The sequence below is a fragment of the Gossypium hirsutum genome, chromosome A03, assembly GCF_007990345.1.
Source record: "Gossypium hirsutum isolate 1008001.06 chromosome A03, Gossypium_hirsutum_v2.1, whole genome shotgun sequence".
Lineage (NCBI taxonomy): Eukaryota > Viridiplantae > Streptophyta > Magnoliopsida > Malvales > Malvaceae > Gossypium > Gossypium hirsutum.
Genome location: NC_053426.1, coordinates 15,042,418 through 15,060,535, shown reverse-complemented (window position 1 = coordinate 15,060,535; position 18,118 = coordinate 15,042,418). Strand labels below are relative to the sequence as shown.

Sequence of the window (18,118 nt, the reverse complement as noted above, 5' to 3'; positions counted from 1 at the left end):
TCGTTGAGTTCTACGGTAGACAACTCTTCAAACTTCCTCTTATTTGTTAGAAGCTCCTTAAAAAATTTTACATATGTAGGCATCTGCGAGATAACTTCAACAAAAGGTAAGTTAATATGCAGCTGTTTAAAAAGTTTAAGAAATTTACCGAATTGTACATCCATGCGGTCTTTTTTCAACTTTGCTGGATACAGGATTGGTGGTTTATATTCCCTCAGCACCGATTTTTCATTGTTCTCAGTTTTACCACCTCATCTTCGTTTCTGTCAACTTCTTGTGGCAGTTTCTTTTCAGATTCAGCTAACACTTCCCACTCCTTAGTGTAACTGCTTTAACATGCTCTTTTCGATTGGGTTTGGTGTTACTAGGTAGACTCCCTGGTGGTCTCTCTAAAATCATCTTAGCCAGCTGTCCTATTTGATTCTCGAGCCCTTGAATCGATGCTTATTGATTTTTAAGTGTAGTTTCAGTATTCTGAAAACGGGTTTCCGCTACTAAAATAAACTTTGTCATCATCTCCTCAAGGTTCGGCTTTTAATCTTGTTGGTAAGTTTATTGTTGGAAGCCTGAAGGGGGTGGTGGTCTCTGATTCCCTTGGCCTCCCCATGAGAACTTTGGGTGGTTCCTCCAACCTGCATTATAAGTGTTACTGTAAGGATTATTTTGAGGTCAAAGATTATTACCCATATAATTCATTTGCCCATTCTCTATGTTGGGGCCGTAGGGTGGGTATTTTGAATTGCTCATTCCACCTCCACTTGCATCGTACTGCATTACTGGATGTACATGCGTAGAACCAAATAAACCATCAATATTTTTATTCAAGAGTTCTACCTGATTTGAAAGGATAGTAACTGATAATTGTTTAATGACATCTCTTTTATGAACTCATAAGCCTCTTTGGGCGTCTTATTATTGATGGTTCCGCCGGTAGCTGCGTCGATCATTTGTTTTGTTGAGGGATTCAAACTGTTGTGGAAAGTTTGAACCTGAAGCCAAAGAGGTAACCCATGGTGACGGCACCTTCTCAATAAGTCTTTGTATCTTTCCCATGTATCATAAAGTGTTTCTAAATCCTTCTGCACGAAAGAAGAGATATCATTCCTTAACTTTGTCATTTTAGTCAGCGAAAAATATTTCGATCATTTGTTCCCAAGTAGTGATTAACCCTCGTGGTAACAAGTTCAACCACTATTTAGCCTTATTTCATAATGAAAAGGGAACTAACCGAAGGCAAATGGCATCGTCAGAAATGCCATTGATCTTAAAGGTGTCGCAGAATTCCAGAAAATTCGCTAAATGAGTGTTTGGATCCTTGTCCTGCAAACCATCAAACTGAACAAACTGTTGTATCATTTGAATCATGTTAGGTTTCAGTTCAAAATTATTTGCAGCAACAACAGGTCTAACTATACTCGATTCAGTTCCTATTAAATTAGGCTTAGCATAGTCGTACATAATACGATTAGCAGGATCCTGATTCACTGGATTTGTCGCAACCATAGGAGGCAGTGGATTATTTTGATTTTCAGCCATCTCCTCTGTATTAGTGGTGTCGTCCTCGTACTTTTCCTCTATATATCGTAAACTTCACCTTATTTCTTTATGATTTCTACGAGCTATGCATTCAATTTAGCTGTCAAAAAGTAGACGTCTTGACGAGTTTCTTCTAGTCATAAACTATAAAAACCTACCAGAAGTAAATAAAAGAAAAATTAGTAATTAAAATAAAAACAAAATTAAATTGCAATAAAAATAAAAATGGCTAAAGTAATAAAAATTGAGTGTTCCTAGTATCTTACTCCCAGGCAACAGCGCCAAAAACTTGATGGTCACTAAACTAACTAAAAATTTGACTAAGGCAAGCACACCTATCGAACAGTAATATAGTTATGGTGAGACCAGAAATATTGTATCCACAAAGACTAAAAGTACTAGTAATTACTATCTCTTTATTATCTAGCCTAAGAATTAAGGGATGTTTTAAACTAAGACTAATTATTTAATTGACTAAGATTACGACAGAGATAAAATTTGGAAAATACTGTTGGAAAACCGATGGAGAAGATAATACCCAAGGAAGAATCCACCTAGACTTCACTTATTACATCAGAATTAGACGATTTATTCACCTGACTTAATTCGTAGAATCCCTAATTTATGTTAATATCTTTCTCGAGACTAAAAACTACTGACTCTAGGTTGATTAATTGAAATCTCTTTTTAATTAAAACCCCTATTGTTGCATTAATTCGATCTATCGACTCCCTTATTAGATTTGACTCTAATCCAGCAGATTTACGTCGTCCTATCTCTAGGATTGCATGCAAATCCGCTTAATTATGGAAGATCTACTCTTAAACAGGGACTTTTGTTCCACTGAATAAGCACATCAGACTTGAATTAATATCCTGAAATTTTAAAGCAAGAATGAAGAACACATAATTAAGAATAAGAACAAGTATTTATCATATAATTCAAATAGTAATAAGATCTGTCTTAGGTTTCATCTCCCTCAGGAATTTAAGGAGTTTAGTTCATAATGATAGGGGAAAACATCTCAAAATTGGGAAAACAACAAAACATGAAGAACCCCAAAGAACTTCTAAGGAAATTGAATGGAGATCTTCAGTCTTGAAGTAGATCCTGCTTTCGAGCTGATTCCAATGGTTGTCTTCGAGTATTTTTCTGCTTATACTCTGCGTCCCCCTTTTATCCTCTTCTAGGGTGTTTATATAGACTTTGGAATGCTTCAAAACCTTAAAAATTAGCCTTTTCTGAGTAGAATTAAACTTGGGCTCGACAGGGATACGACCGTGTGCCATGCCCATGTGAATGTGCTCAAGCCGTGTGTAATTCTGAGTTGGTTTTTAGTCGACACGACCATGCCACACGGGCGTGTGGCCTTCCCGTGTGTCTCACACGGACGTGTGGTTTACCTGTGTGAAAATGCCTAGGCCGTGTGAAATACTGAGATAAGCCCATTTTATCTATTTTTGGCTCATTTCTTGCTCTTTTCAACTTCATATGCTCACCTAAGTATAAAACATGATTTTAAAGGATTAGTAGCATCAAATTCACTAAATCTTATGATAATTCATCCAAAAATATGTCAAGCATGGGGTAAAAATATGTATATATTATGGTTTATCAGCCTCGTACCTTGTTCCAATGACGGATACGGGTAGGGGGTGTTACAATTTCATATTTAATTACAAAATTTCTACTACTTTAACATGAATTTCAATTTAATCCTCGAAACCAGTACTAACATAATTTATAAAAAATCCTTCCAACATTAAACCAAATTTTCCTAGAGTCCCTGTAGGACTTCCATTACTTAATTAAACCTCTAATTTCAAACTTAATTACAATTTAGTCCCTAATGCACAATTTCATGAATTAGCTTGACAAAGTAGTCTCATTTAACTTCCAACCTTAAAATCTATAAAAACAACACCAAAAACTTAATTTTTTCTATGATGGCAACTTTCATAATTTCAACTATTCTAAAAATTCCAATATGGGCAAGTTAGCTTATAATCTTAAGGTTCCAAAAACATAAAATTTATGCAAAAAGGACCAAATTTTACTAACCAATTTGAGCTTCAAAGGTTAAATATTAATGGTCGAATATGCTTCTTCTCCTTCTCAAGTTCGGTATGCAAAGACAATGAAACTTAAATTTTGTTTTTCTTTCTATTTCCCACTAAGCTATTTGTTTCATATATTTTATTATCATATTTATTTTAATATAATTTACTAACTTAAATGTTATAATATAATTAACATATAATATATATGATACCCCATAATCGTCTACTATCAAACCTATATAATGATGGTCTATTTATTTAATAAGTCCCTTAATTTAATCCCACCTTATAATTTAATATTAATTACTACTTTTATCACTTATTACGTTTAGTCTCTGTACTTAAATTAAAAGCCTTCCATAAAACTACCTTACTGAATTCCAATTCACTTTCAAGATAACTTCGTAATTATTCACTAACAATATGAACAAATCTGGTTTATAGAAACGAGGTCCCGAAATTACACTTTTTAACACCATTGACTTTTGGGTCGTTACACAAATGCTTGACCTCTAAGCAATGCAATAACCAACCATCAAACCTATTTAAAATGTGCCTAAAAGAGTAAAAGCATATCAATTGACATTCAACCTATGTACCTAAACAATATGCCCTCATTGGCACCACAATTCAAACATAACATCAATCATACAACTCAAGAGATAATCAAATTGGTAATATTATTCAAAAATTTAACCAAATTCCAAATACCTTATGTCAAAATCATCCACTCATATCTAGTTTCCAAAGGCTAATATAACCAAACCAAAGTTTCATAAGTTACCAAAACATCCATATACATATTTACATCTCAATTGGCCAAAACATCATCAAGACGCCTATTAACTTTAACATATCAAAGCCTTATTTACATGCCACTTGTAACCGGACCAAAATGAACAAAAAGACTATCGAAGTGTTGGTGAATAGTGTGATCTCTAAAACTGATCCAATCGACAACGCAGATTTGAAAATCTATAAGAATAAAAACCAAAAGAGGTAAGCTTATATAAAGCTTAGTAAGTTCATATAATCAAACATATAATACCTTTCAATTTAATTATAAATCATAGACAAATATGACACTAACTATTCCTTTATTAAACTTCATCACTGGTACATAATACCTGATAAACAACTGTCAAAGGATGTCGTAGCGTCTTTCAACTATGCTCATAATCCTATTTACAATTATGCCAAGATGTCTTTAAACCATGGTCTTACTCACTTCCATCTTGATGCCATAACATCTTTCAGCTATGGTATTACTTGTTTCATCATGTTGCCATAACATCTTTCATCTATGGTCTTACTTGTTTTCATCATGATGTCATAGCATCTTTCGGCTATGGTTTTACTCATTTCTGTTATGTAACATGTGCGTATATATACACAAACACATTAGTAATTGAATTCAAATCAATAAAAATATTATAAAAAATCTAATACGAACTTACCAACACACGATAGCTAACGACACGCGACGAGGATTACTCGACAACTTTTCATTTCCCCCATTTATCAATAGATTGGTCCATTTCTTGATCATGCATTAACCAGAGCTTGGAAGAACCTAAAAGAGCTTAAAAATGGTGATATTTAGTTGCCTATAACTAAATGAATAAGATGAACATGATTTTCTTATTTTAGTTTATACTTATTAATTTATTTAACATTTTACCCTTTAAAATTAAATGGAATTTCAAAACATACCTTACCTAAATCGTCTACTATAAACATTTATGGCTTAATTGCTATTTAAAACCCTTAATTCATGTTGTTATATCCATTTAACACATATAAATTAATAATGGCTTACTTTTACAACTTTTACGATATAGTCTTTTGTGAAAAAATAAAATAAAATAAAATAAAGAAAATAAAATAAAATAACACAAATTTTACGTGGAAACCCTTTTGGGGAAAAACAACGGGCAGAGGAGAAGAAAATTCACTATGTCGAAAATTTGAATCAATACAAAAAGAATAGACTATGTCTATTTATAGGCTTGTAAAGCCATATTCTAGTAGGATTGAAACACCTTATCCTAATCAATATAAAATAGATGGAGTTTAATAAGGTTTAAAAAACCTTATTCTAAAATAAAATAAAAGAAGTCTAGTTCCATATGGATTTTACTTTTATTTTATTTTCCATCGTATTTTATTTAAATAAGAATTTGGGTCACTTAATTCTAAAAATCTCCATCTTGAAACAAATTCTCAATGAACAAGTTCTTCATCGCGAACTTTCAATAAACAAGTTCTCCACCTTTTCCATAAAACCCCTTAAGGGTTTAACTTCAACAATGAACACCAACCAAGTCTAAGCAATCCTCAAACTTGGTTATAGGAAGTGCCTTAGTCATCACATCTGCAGGATTTTCATGAGTACTAATTTTGCTCACAACAATATCACCACGAGCAATAATATCACGAACAAAATGATACCGAACATCAATGTGTTTTGTTCTCTCATGAAACATTTGATCTTTTGTAAGAAAGATGGCAATCTGACTGTCACAAAATACTGTGCTAATTTGAAGGTCTTCATTAAGTTCACTAAAGAGTCCCTTCAACCAAACCGCTTCTTTACAAGCCTCAGTAATCGCCATGTACTCAGCTTCAGTGGTAGACAAAGCGACTGTAGTTTGCAAAGTGGCTTTCCAACTGATTGCACAACCTCCGATTGTAAAGACATAACCTGTGAGAGATCTTCTTTTATCAAGGTCTCCAGCAAAATTAGCATCAACATACCCAATGACTCCATCTCTAGTTCTTCCAAACTGTAAGCAAACATCAGTAGTACCTCGTAAGTATCTTAAAATCCACTGAACTGCTTTCCAGTATTCTTTACCAGGATTCGCCATGTATCTGCTAACTGCACTAACTGCATATGATAAATCTGGACGTGAACAAACCATAGCATGCATGAGAGATCCTACTGCACTAGAGTATGGAACATGTGACATGTACTCAATCTCATCATCTGATTGTGGAGACAAAGCTGATGAAAGTCTGAAATAAGCTGCTAAAAGAGTACTAACAGGCTTAGCACTCTGCATATTGAACCTGCAAAGAACTTTCTCAATGTACCCCTTCTGAATTAGGTACAATTTACTTGATTTTCTATCTCTAAGAATCTCCATACCAAGTATCTTCTTTGCTGGTCCTAAATCTTTCATCTCAAATTCTTCACTTAGTTGGGCTTTGACCTTTCTTATCTCTACTTTATCTTTTGTTGCTATCAACATGTCATCAACATAAAGAAGTAGATACACAAAAGAACCATCACTGTTTTTCTTAAAGTAGACACAACTGTCAAAACTACTTCTTTTGAAATCATGAGAAGTCATAAAGGAATCAAACTTCTTGTACCACTGTCTTGGTGACTGTTTCAAACCGTAAATGGACTTTTTCAGCAAGCAAACATAGTCCTCTTTTTCCAAGACTGTAAAACCCTCTGGTTGTTGCATGTAAATATCCTCCTCAAGTTCTCCATGCAGAAATGCAGTTTTTACATCTAACTGCTCAAGCTCCAAATCATGTATGGCCACAATACCAAGCAAAGCTCGAATCGAACTATGCTTAACAACTGGGGAGAACACATCTGTGAAGTCCACTCCTGGAATTTGACTGTAACCCTTTGCAACAAGCCTTGCTTTATATCTGGGTTCTTCAACTCCTGAAGTCATTTCTTTCTTTTTAAAAACCCATTTACAACGAACAGCCTTTTTACCTTTAGGAAGTTTTACAAGATCCCATGTTCTGTTTTTGTGGAGTGATTCCATCTCCTCTTGCATAGCAAACATCCACTTTTCTGAGTCTTCACAGCTAATCGCCTCAGAATAATTAAATGGCTCTTGATTCGCATCTATATCTTCAGCCACATTTAAAGCATAAGCAACTAGATCAGCCTCGACATACTTCTTTGGAGGTTTAATTTCTCTTCTTGTTCTGTTTTTGGTGATAGAGTATTGCGGTGAAGAAGCAACTCTATTCTCAATTTTTGTACTGGCTTGAGGAGTTGATTCTGTATTAATCTGATGCTCCACCTGCTTTTGGTTTTCTTTATTGGAAAAGTCTTTAAAAGATAAGTTAGGTAGCATAGCAGTTTGATCAAAAACAACATCTCTGCTAATCACAACTTTTCTATTTTCAGGACACCATAACTTATAGCCTTTTACACCAGCTTTATAACCAAGAAAAACACATTTAATGGATCTCGGTTCCAATTTTCCATTATCAACATGAGCATACGCAGGACACCCAAAAATCTTTAAATCAGAATAATTAGCAGGATTACTAGACCATACCTCTTGTGGAGTCTTTTTCTCAATGGCAACGAATGGAGATCGGTTGATAAAAAAACATGCAGTAGAGGCTGCTTCTGCCCAAAATGACTTCGGTAAGTTGGCATTTGACAACATACATCGAACCTTCTCCATGATCGTTCTGTTCATTCGTTCTGCAACGCCGTTTTGCTGTAGAGTATGACGAACTGTCAAGTGTCTCATGATCCCTTCTGACTTGCACAATCTATTAAACTCATCAGAATAGAACTCTAAGCCATTGTCTGTACGGAGGTATTTTATCTGTTTTCCCGTCTGTTTTTCAATCATAATTTTTCAAGACTTAAATGCGGAAAACACATCGCTTTTCTGCTTCAGGAAGAACGCCCAAACTTTTCTGGAAAAATCATCAATAAAGGTTAGCATATAATTAGCTCCACCTCTCAAAGGCACTCTAGATGGCCCCCACAGATCAGAATGAATATAATCCAACGTTTCCTTCGTGTTATGGATTCCTCTAGTGAATCGAACTCTCTTTTGCTTCCCAAAAACACAGTGCTTACAGAAATTCAGTTTGCAAATTCCTTGCCCATCAAGAAGTCCTCTTTTGCCCAATTCAGCCATGCCATTCTCACTTATATGGCCTAGGCGCATATGCCAAAGTTTAGTAATATCATCATCTGACAAGGAAGAGGAAGCGACAGCTGCATCACTAGTAACAGTAGAACCCTGCAAAATATATAACTTGGCAATTTTTCTCTGCCCTTTCATCACAACAAGGGACCCTTTGAAAATCTTTAAAACCCCACTTTCAGCTGTGTATCTGTACCCTTTTGAATCAAGAGTACTTAACGAAAATTAAATTTCTTTTCAACTTTGGAACATGCTGTACGTCGCTAAGTGTTCTGACAACTCCATCAAACATCTTAACTTTAATTGTTCCAATACCTGCAATTTTACACGAAGTAATATTTCCCATCAAAACAACACCTTCAGACATTGTTTCGTAAGTTGTAAACCAATCCCGATTGGGACTCATGTGGAAGGTGCAACCTAAATCAAGTATCCACTCCTCACTTACTTTAAAATCATTGACAGAAGCGACTAGAAGTTCACCATCGCTGTAGTCTTCTACAACATCAGCTTCACCGAAATTTTCTGGTTGTTTTCCCTTTTGATTCGCAGCCTCTCTTTTAATCTTATTTTGTAGCTTATAACACTCAGATTTAATGTGCCCTTTCTTCTTGCAGAAGTTACAAGTTTTACTTCTATTTGAAGACTTCGATCTACCCTTAGATTTACCACGAGGATTCCGTTCCTGTGTCCTACCACGATCATTATCAGCATTCCGATCTTGTCTCCCACGAACAATGAGACCCTCTCCCTGAGAGTCGGGTTTAACCACAAGATGTTTCATCTTATCATACGAGGTTAAAGAATCATAAACCTCATCAACTGTGAGAGACTCGCGGCTATATAAAATCGTGTCTCTAAAGGTTGAATAAGACGGGGGCAACGAATAAAGTAGAATCAACCCTAAATCTTCCTTATCATACTGAACCTCCATGGCCTCCATGTTTGAGAGAATTTCTTTAAACACTGTCAAGTGTTCATGTACAGACGCACCTTCCTCCAAACGATGAGCATAAAGACGCTGCTTCATATGCAACTTGCTTGTTAGAGTTTTCGACATACATATTTGTTCTAGCCTCTTCCATAATGCAGCGGCAGTCTTCTCTTTCATTACATATTGCAAAATTTCGTTAGACAAATGCAGATGTAATTGTGTTAACGCCTTTCGATCCTTACGCTTCTTCTCTTCATCTGTTAATATCGAAGGCATCTTATCTATCCCTAGCAGGGCATCCTCCAGATCCATCTGCGCAAGAACTGCTTGCATCTTAATCTGCCATAATGCAAATCTGGTGTTGCGATCCAACAGCGGAATTTCATACTTCAAAGATGCCATTACTGTGATTGAGATGAACAACCCGAAAGCTCCGATACCAATTTGTGAAAAAAATAAAATAAAATAAAATAAAGAAAAAAAATAAAATAACACAAATTTTACGTGGAAACCCTTTCGGGGAAAAAACCACGGGCAGAGGAGAAGAAAATTTACTATGTCGAAAATTTGAATCAATACAAGAGGAATAGACTATGTTTATTTATAGGTTTGTAAAGCCATATTCTAGTAGGATTGAAACACCTTATCCTAATCAATATAAAATAGATGGAGTTTAATAAGGTTTAAAAAACCTTATTCTAAAATAAAATAAAAGAAGTCTAGTTCTATATGGATTTTACTTTTATTTTATTTTCCATCATATTTTATTTAAATAAGAATTTGGGTCACTTAATTCTAACATCTTTTTTACTTATTCACCATCAAATCACTAAAATTTTCAGACCAAACTTTGATATACCTATATAATCACTCCCTAAATATTTTATAAAATATTTATGAGCCCGGTTTACAAAAATAAGGTTCTAATACCTCATTGTTCAAAATTGCTTGACTTAGGGACAAATCACTTATACTTAATTATTCATTTAATTAACAAAAATTATCATATCAAAATTTTGATATAATACTATATTTGACTCATAAATATTAAATGCTAATATTTACAGACTCATTAGTTAGATTTGTGGCCTCGAAACCACTATTTTTGACATCACTAAGAAATGGTTTGTTACAATGATACATTATATTGTTGTTTTGGTTTAGTTTAAAGTGCTTTGGGTTGCTTTGCTACAATGTCACAACATTGTCCCTTGTAATTTTGCAACATTCAATATTCAGAGAGCAACGTCATGACATAATCCTTTGCAAGATCACGACTATGAGCTACAATGTCATGACATCATCCCTTGTAGTATTATAAAATTGGGTATGTAGATAGTGACATCGTGATATTATTAAACGTCACAACATCATGCACCGCATTGTCTCTCATTGTACTATTTTGGCTTGTTTTGAAAGTTTGGTGGCTTGAAATTGACCCCGAACACCTTTAATCACCAACAAAATGATTCTTCATAATTTTAAATTAGTCTATGTTAATAGATACAGATAGAAGAAAGAAAAATAAGAGAATAATAAACTGATGAAAAGTTATATGTATTTCACCTCTAGAGTTAACCTATTTATATACAAGTCTATATAATGTAAATAATGAAAGAGAATAAAATAAAATCATAACGTTAAGACCTAATCCTTTAGAATCTATAACACTCCCCCTCAAGTTGGAGCATAGATATTGATTATGCACAACTTGTTACATAAATAGTCAACTTGATTCCCATTTAGTGCATTTATAAACAAATCAACAAGTTATTCTTCTCTCTTCACTTAACCAATAGAGATTGAATTATCTAGCATTTTCTCTCAACTAAAGTGACAATCAACCTCAATGTGTTTGGTTCTTTCATGATAAACTATATTTGAGGTGATATGAATAACTGTTTGGTTATCGCACAAGAGCTTTACTAGTAATGAATACTCCAACCCAATTTCAGTTAATTGATGTCGTATCAACATAATTTCACACATGGACTATACAATAGCCCCATTTTATGATTATGCATTAGATCAAGATACAATATTCTGCTTCTTCCTCCTCCATGGCACTAAGTTTCCACTAATGAAAACACAGTATCCAGTAGTAAACCTCCTATTTATATTAGATCCAACCCAATCAACATATGCACAACACTTAATACGGGTATTCCCATGATTCTTGTATAATATGCCCCATCTAGGACCTTCTTTCAAGTAACATAATATCTGCTCTGAGGCTGTCTAATGTTTTGCTGTGGGTGTAGACATAAGTTGGCTAACAACACTCACAACAAATGCAATATACAGACGAGTTTCAATGAGACAGCTTAATTTTCCAACTATCCTCCTATACCTCTTAGTGTTATCAAAGAAATCACCATCATCCTTTGTAAGATGGACGTTGGGAACCATTGGAGTATCACAAGGTTTAGTTACCAACTTTCCAGTTTCTAACAGTAAATTAAGAATATACTATCTCTAAGATAAAAAATTTCCTTTCTTGCTTCTCAAAACTTATATCCCCAAAAAATACTTTAACTAGCCTAAGTCTTTCATGTGGAACCTGGTATCCAAGAAAGACTTTAGAGAAGAAATCCCTATATGTTCATTTCCCGTAATAACAATATCATTAACATATACTACAAGAAGAATAACTTGAGCTTCAAATCATTTATAAAACACCAAATTATCACAATAACTTTTCTTTAGCCTAAAATTTTGAACTACTTCACTAAACTTTCCAAATCAGACATGAGGTCTTTATTTCAATCATAAAGGGATTTTTTTTAGATAGCAGACTTTTCCATACTCCCTTTGAGTAACAAACCCGGGTGGTTGCTCTATATATACTTCTTCTTGAAGATCCCCATGAAGAAAGATGTTCTTGATATCTAATTGGTGTAAATGCCAATTATAAAAAGCAGCTCGTGAGATGAATAGAAGAATAGAGGTAAGTTTTTCCACATGAGAGAAAGTATCTGAAAAATCCACTCTATAAGTCTGAGCATATCCTTTTGCAATTAGACTAGCTTTAAGTCTAGCTACTGAGCCATCTAGATTTACCTTAACGATGAATACCCATTTGCACCCAACAACTTATTTACCAATAGGTAAATCCATTAGATTCCAGGTACCATTTTCATCTAATGCATGTATTCCTCCAACATCGCGTCACGTCAACCAAGATGATTCAAAGCCTTTCCAACTATCTTAGGAATAGAAACATAATCTAGGGATGCAATTAAAGAGCAAGAAGAATGAGACAAATGGTTATATAGAACAAAATTAGAAATGGGATAGGTACATTTACATTTACCTTTACGTAGAGCAACAGAAAGGTCAAAGTCACTTGGGGTTGGATCAAAAAAGGAAAATATTGACTGGTATATAGGTTGGATCTTATGATGAAGACAATGGTATTTGACATATATCATGAGTCCCTTTTTGAGTGAAATAAAATACAATAATCGATGATATTGTCAAAGCAGAAGTTGGAGAAATAATGATAATGTAAATTAACCAATCATTTTCTTCCCTCTGTTTTGAAAGATTTGAAGGCGTCTCTTCTGAAAAGAATGATACTTATTCTAAGAATGCAACATCGATAGATTGTAACAACCCATTTTTTAATAGAACTAGAAATGGCGATTTCAAAACTTTTTTTTTATGATCGAGTCAGTAAATATTATTTATTAATATTTACAAGTCATTTATAGTGTTACAATGATTTTTGGTCTGGTAATTTTATTGATTGGTTAGTAATTAAGGTACAATGATTAAATCGTAAAAATCGTAAAAGTTAATCGCTATTGATTTCTATTAGTTAAAAATGTTTAAAAGGTAATTGTATGAGGTTTTATGTGGCAATTAGGCCATTTTTATTGGAAATGGACAGTTAGTGCATGGTTCAAGTGAAAAATTACATTAAAACATTTCCATCTTCCACCATTTGGAGCTAAGAACAAGGTTTGAGAAGCCATTTTTGGAGCTTGAAATTTTGGCCATTGTATATTGGTATAATTGAGGTATGTTTTTAGTGAATTTTATGTTTTAAAAATCGTTGTTGCTTAATCTAGCTAACTTGGGTACTAAATAGTAAAGCTTTCAAAGATTTTAAAAATTTTCATTGATGCTTTTGAAGTTTTTTGGATGTTAAATGGAAAATTTTAAAGCTTAGATATGGAATAGTACTATTTTGTAAAGAAAATTTTGTTAATTTTGAGTATAGGGACTAAAGTGTAATTAACTCAAAATTAGCATAAAAATTTTGTAAATATAGGTGCTTGAAAGCTATATAAGGATGCATTTGAAATTGAATTGTAAAACAATGCTTAAATGTGAAAGATATGCTTGTTCGATTTTAGGGACTAAAATGAATAAACTGTAAAATTTTAGGGAAATTGTGAAAAATGATAATGGGATATCATATGCATTAAATAAACTTTTATAAGGAAATTAGCACTAATATTTTGAAATGAATTACCGTATAAATCAAGAATGGAATCAACCAATAGATAATCGAGGAAAAGGGAAAATTGCAAATTAGTCTTTGGCACTACAATTGTTTATAGTCTTACCCGTTAAGTTCATATTGAAGGTTTATATGTATAAATGTATTGTATATGTTTGAATTATGAATTTTGGATTGTGTGATTATATTGTTAATGGAACACAATTTGGTATACTAAGGTGAGGAAATGATTGAATTGTAAAATGTGGTAATGTTATGTTACATTTGTCCGGATGAATGTAGGATAGGATAGAATTGGCATGCCAATAGGGTTAGTTGCAAGCTTGTACGAGATCGCACTTTGGTACCACTAATTTGTACTACAGTGCCTACTGTTTAGCATTTCGATGCTTACTATCCAGCACTTCGGTGCCTTCTGATCAGCACTTTAGTGCCTACTGTTTAAGCACTTCAGTGCCTACTGGTATGGTGTAGTTACCTGAGTATTCGTATCCGTATTATAGTTTATTGGGTTAATTATTTATAAAGGTATTTATTAATCAATTCTACGTGGTGATTGGAATTGAATGTGTTTATATGAATATATATGTATATGTATGGATTGGATATATGATATATACATTTGATAGTTTGGATAAAATGTTACTGAATTAAATTGTACTAAATAGATGGATAGTTATATGACTAGTATATGAAATGCTCACCTTGTGATTGTGAAACATTGTGATAGAAAATTTAGTTAAATTTGTTATTTCGGTATGTTTAATTATGAAATAAGGTAATTTTATCGTCTAAATACCTATAAACTTACTAAGCATACATAATGCTTACTCTGTTTCATTTTCTATTTTTGTAGTTAACATTTTGTGAAACACGTCTATCAGATCATTCCCAGATCTTACGCTATCTAGTTTCAGTCTCGATAGATTTTCAAATTGTTCTACCCCGTTATGTGGCATGTGTATAGGCTTAATATGGTTAAGTGTTTATTTTTGATGATGATGAAATGGCCCATTATAATGCTTTTTTTTGGATGTGAATATGATATGTATATAGGGATTGAAGTGTATATGTATGGTTAATCGGAGTATTCATGTGTTTGAACCAAGAATGTGGTTGGTTTTGGATGTCTTATTATAATGTTTGAAGTATGTTTAATGGCATTATTGTAAGCTATGTTTGAAACTCTTAAATGGTCAATTTTGAATGTTAAAAGGTTGGATTAATGTGATATGAATGGTAAAAATATTTTGGTACAAATGTGTGATGGTTATTCATGTTTAGTTGTATACTTGAACTAGATGAAGGATATAGAATTGAATTCATCTAGAATTGAATTGACTTACTTGAATGGTTTGTAATGCTTATATGACCTTGTGGTAGAATGGTGCCAATGTAGCATATTGGTTAGATGTTTAGGAGATTGATATATGGTATGTTTGGCTTGGTTTTGGGATATTTTGAACATATTTTCAAATTGTCAAAATGCATTTTTCAGGTTACCCTAAAGGTTGGTTTTGAAATAAACACCAAATGGCTTATTTTTGTACCACGCGGTCATGTGTGCCATATAGATTGGAGACACGGCCATGTTTCCACAAGAAATTAGGAAGCATTTGAACCACACAGTTCCCAATTGTCACGCGGGCTGTCCACACACCCGTGTAAGTACTGTAGATTTGGTTATTCAGATTTCAAACGACCTTAGTTTGTTACACAGCCCAACCATACGGCCATGTGACTTTTGATGAAATTTTTGTATTTGACCCATACAATTTCAAATAGTTACATGGCTTAGATACACGACCGTGTGACTCCTATTTTACTTGAGTACCCTTATATTTTAAAAATATTGTAGTTTGATCCCTATTTATTCCTAGGTTAATTTAGAGTTTTCGTAGGCTCAATTTACGCTCAGTTTTGTTTGTAATGCATAATATATGTAATAATTGTATGTTATTTGAAATTTTAAATTTAATTTTGCATGTAACTGTTCCATTGACTATCGTAACATCTTATAACTTGGGTTCTGTGACCGGACCAGGTGAAGGGTGTTACATAGACACCAAATATTTGTTGTGTCATGCTGTCGAATCATGGTACGAGAAGACAACTTATATTAATGGGTAATCTAAATGGTCCATAGTCTAATCGAAATTGAGCAAATCGATTACAAGGTTATTATTCCATCTATCAAGTCTAAATAAAACATACATTGTCTTGAGTATCAGAGCAGATGATTCCCAGATGATAGAAACATAAATGTGATTGTTTGGATTGACAATATATCGGATATGACCCAAGTAGAAAAATCTCATAATCATTTATGGACTCATCCATTTGTGACATTTATAGTGTGACTTACCTTAATCTTAAGCAAGTGACAGACTATGTGTATGTGACTCGTATACATTTATGTATTGAAAGCCTGAGTTCATTTGGTAATAAAGCCAAAAGTTGGTGCGTTGGGTATCTAACTTTTGTATGATGTAATTTCACTTACAATAGTGGAATTCATAGCCTAATAAAGGGTAAATGATATTCTTTCATTGGCATCACATGATAGATGAAAAAGTATCATGGCTATAGGTCATTTGTCTAAGATGAATGATGTAATTACTATGGGTTAGTAATTGACTTTTTCATGAAGGAAGATGAAATAAGATCATATTGGGTGAATGGATTTAACCTAGAAAGATTAAGGATATCCTATTAGGGTAACACATATATGACAAGTCATTATTGAGCACTTGATAAGTAACTTCCATAGTGGTACAACTTTATGAATTAATTTCAAGATATAAGGTTTTCCTATTATAATAGCTGGCTCAAAGGGGCCTTTTGTTCTTCCATAGAATATTTTTATTTTTCCTAGATATTCGGGTTCAAAAACCCATGGATTCGTTATTTGCTTACTGGCTTGATATAATTCAGAAAACACTAGTTTTCTCGAAGCCTCTTGTTCATATCTCTCATCAAATGGTGCTATTCGATAATGTCTATCTAGTAGACTCCCTACTAACCCAAGTGAGCATTCAAATAGCTATCCTACATTCATTCATGAAGGTACTCCTAATGGGTTGAGGACCATATCAACAGGTCTTCCGTCTTGCAAATAAGGCATGTCCTGTCTAGGTAAAATTTTTGAAATGATCCCTTTATTGTCTTTCCACTAGCTTGATATAACATTGATGGTTTGCATTTGAATCGATGAGATGAAAATATGAAGATGACAACTTAGAAATAGATCACATGTATCTACGATGGATACGTTTTCTCGCTATGAACAAGAGATGACTTAGAAATTAAATTAATTTCTTCGAATTTAATTGATTGAAATTAAATACTTGAAGTTCAAAGTGAAAATTAGATAAATTAGTCATTGTAGTTTCAATGAAAAAGTTAATTAAATTTATTTACTCATAGATTCTAATAGGTAAAGTTGTCATGACTTTAATAGAATTGAAATTGGGTTGAGAAAATAATTTAATTAGTAAATTAAATTAAATTAAATTAAATTAATTAAAATAAATAATATTTTGGGAATAGAAAAATTATTTATTGGTTAGTTTAATTATGTGAGTTGGTCGAAAAACCAAATAACACATATAATTGTACACAATACATGAGCCAGACCCAATTGGTCTATTATATATATAGTGGGTGGCAACCTTAGTTCCTAGAGACTAGGTATCACCACCCCTATGTATTTTTAATAGGAAATATTTGTATTTTCTATTAAAATATTATTATTTTGTCTAAGCTTATTTAATTAAGACTCTTGTAATTTTTTCTATAAACATTGGCGATTGGCTAGGTCAAACACACACCATATTAAGCATCGATACTTTGTCAAAATCTAGTGAGATTCATTTCCCTAAATAATTTTTAAATTTTGAGAGAGTTCGTCTTTTAGATTCTAGCCTTTGAGAGATATTGATATTCCTACTAAATATCAATAAAGTTTTCATAAGTGCTCATCAATTTGTGATTAGAGCACATGCTCTAAGTAACCCAAGGTACGAAAATAGTGAAAAATAGTGGAGAACATAGTATTGGTCAAATTTTGGTAACATTCTTTATCACCTACTCCAAAACACATCTATGAATTTGGTAAAGAGTTTCTTGTTATAAATAACACAACTGCTTTGGTTTTAGAAAAAAAATTGTTTTTCACTGTAGAACAAAATTGATT

At 33.1% G+C, this 18,118-nt stretch overlaps 1 non-coding gene across 1 annotated transcript; it reads left to right on the top strand.

Moving 5' to 3' along the window:
* Nucleotides 1–1,005: 1,005 nt before the first annotated feature.
* LOC121226285 (small nucleolar RNA R71) lies at nucleotides 1,006–1,112 on the top strand. The gene has a single exon (XR_005924132.1). It is a non-coding gene; the product is annotated as a small nucleolar RNA R71 (small nucleolar RNA).
* The last annotated feature ends 17,006 nt before the right edge of the window (nucleotides 1,113–18,118 follow it).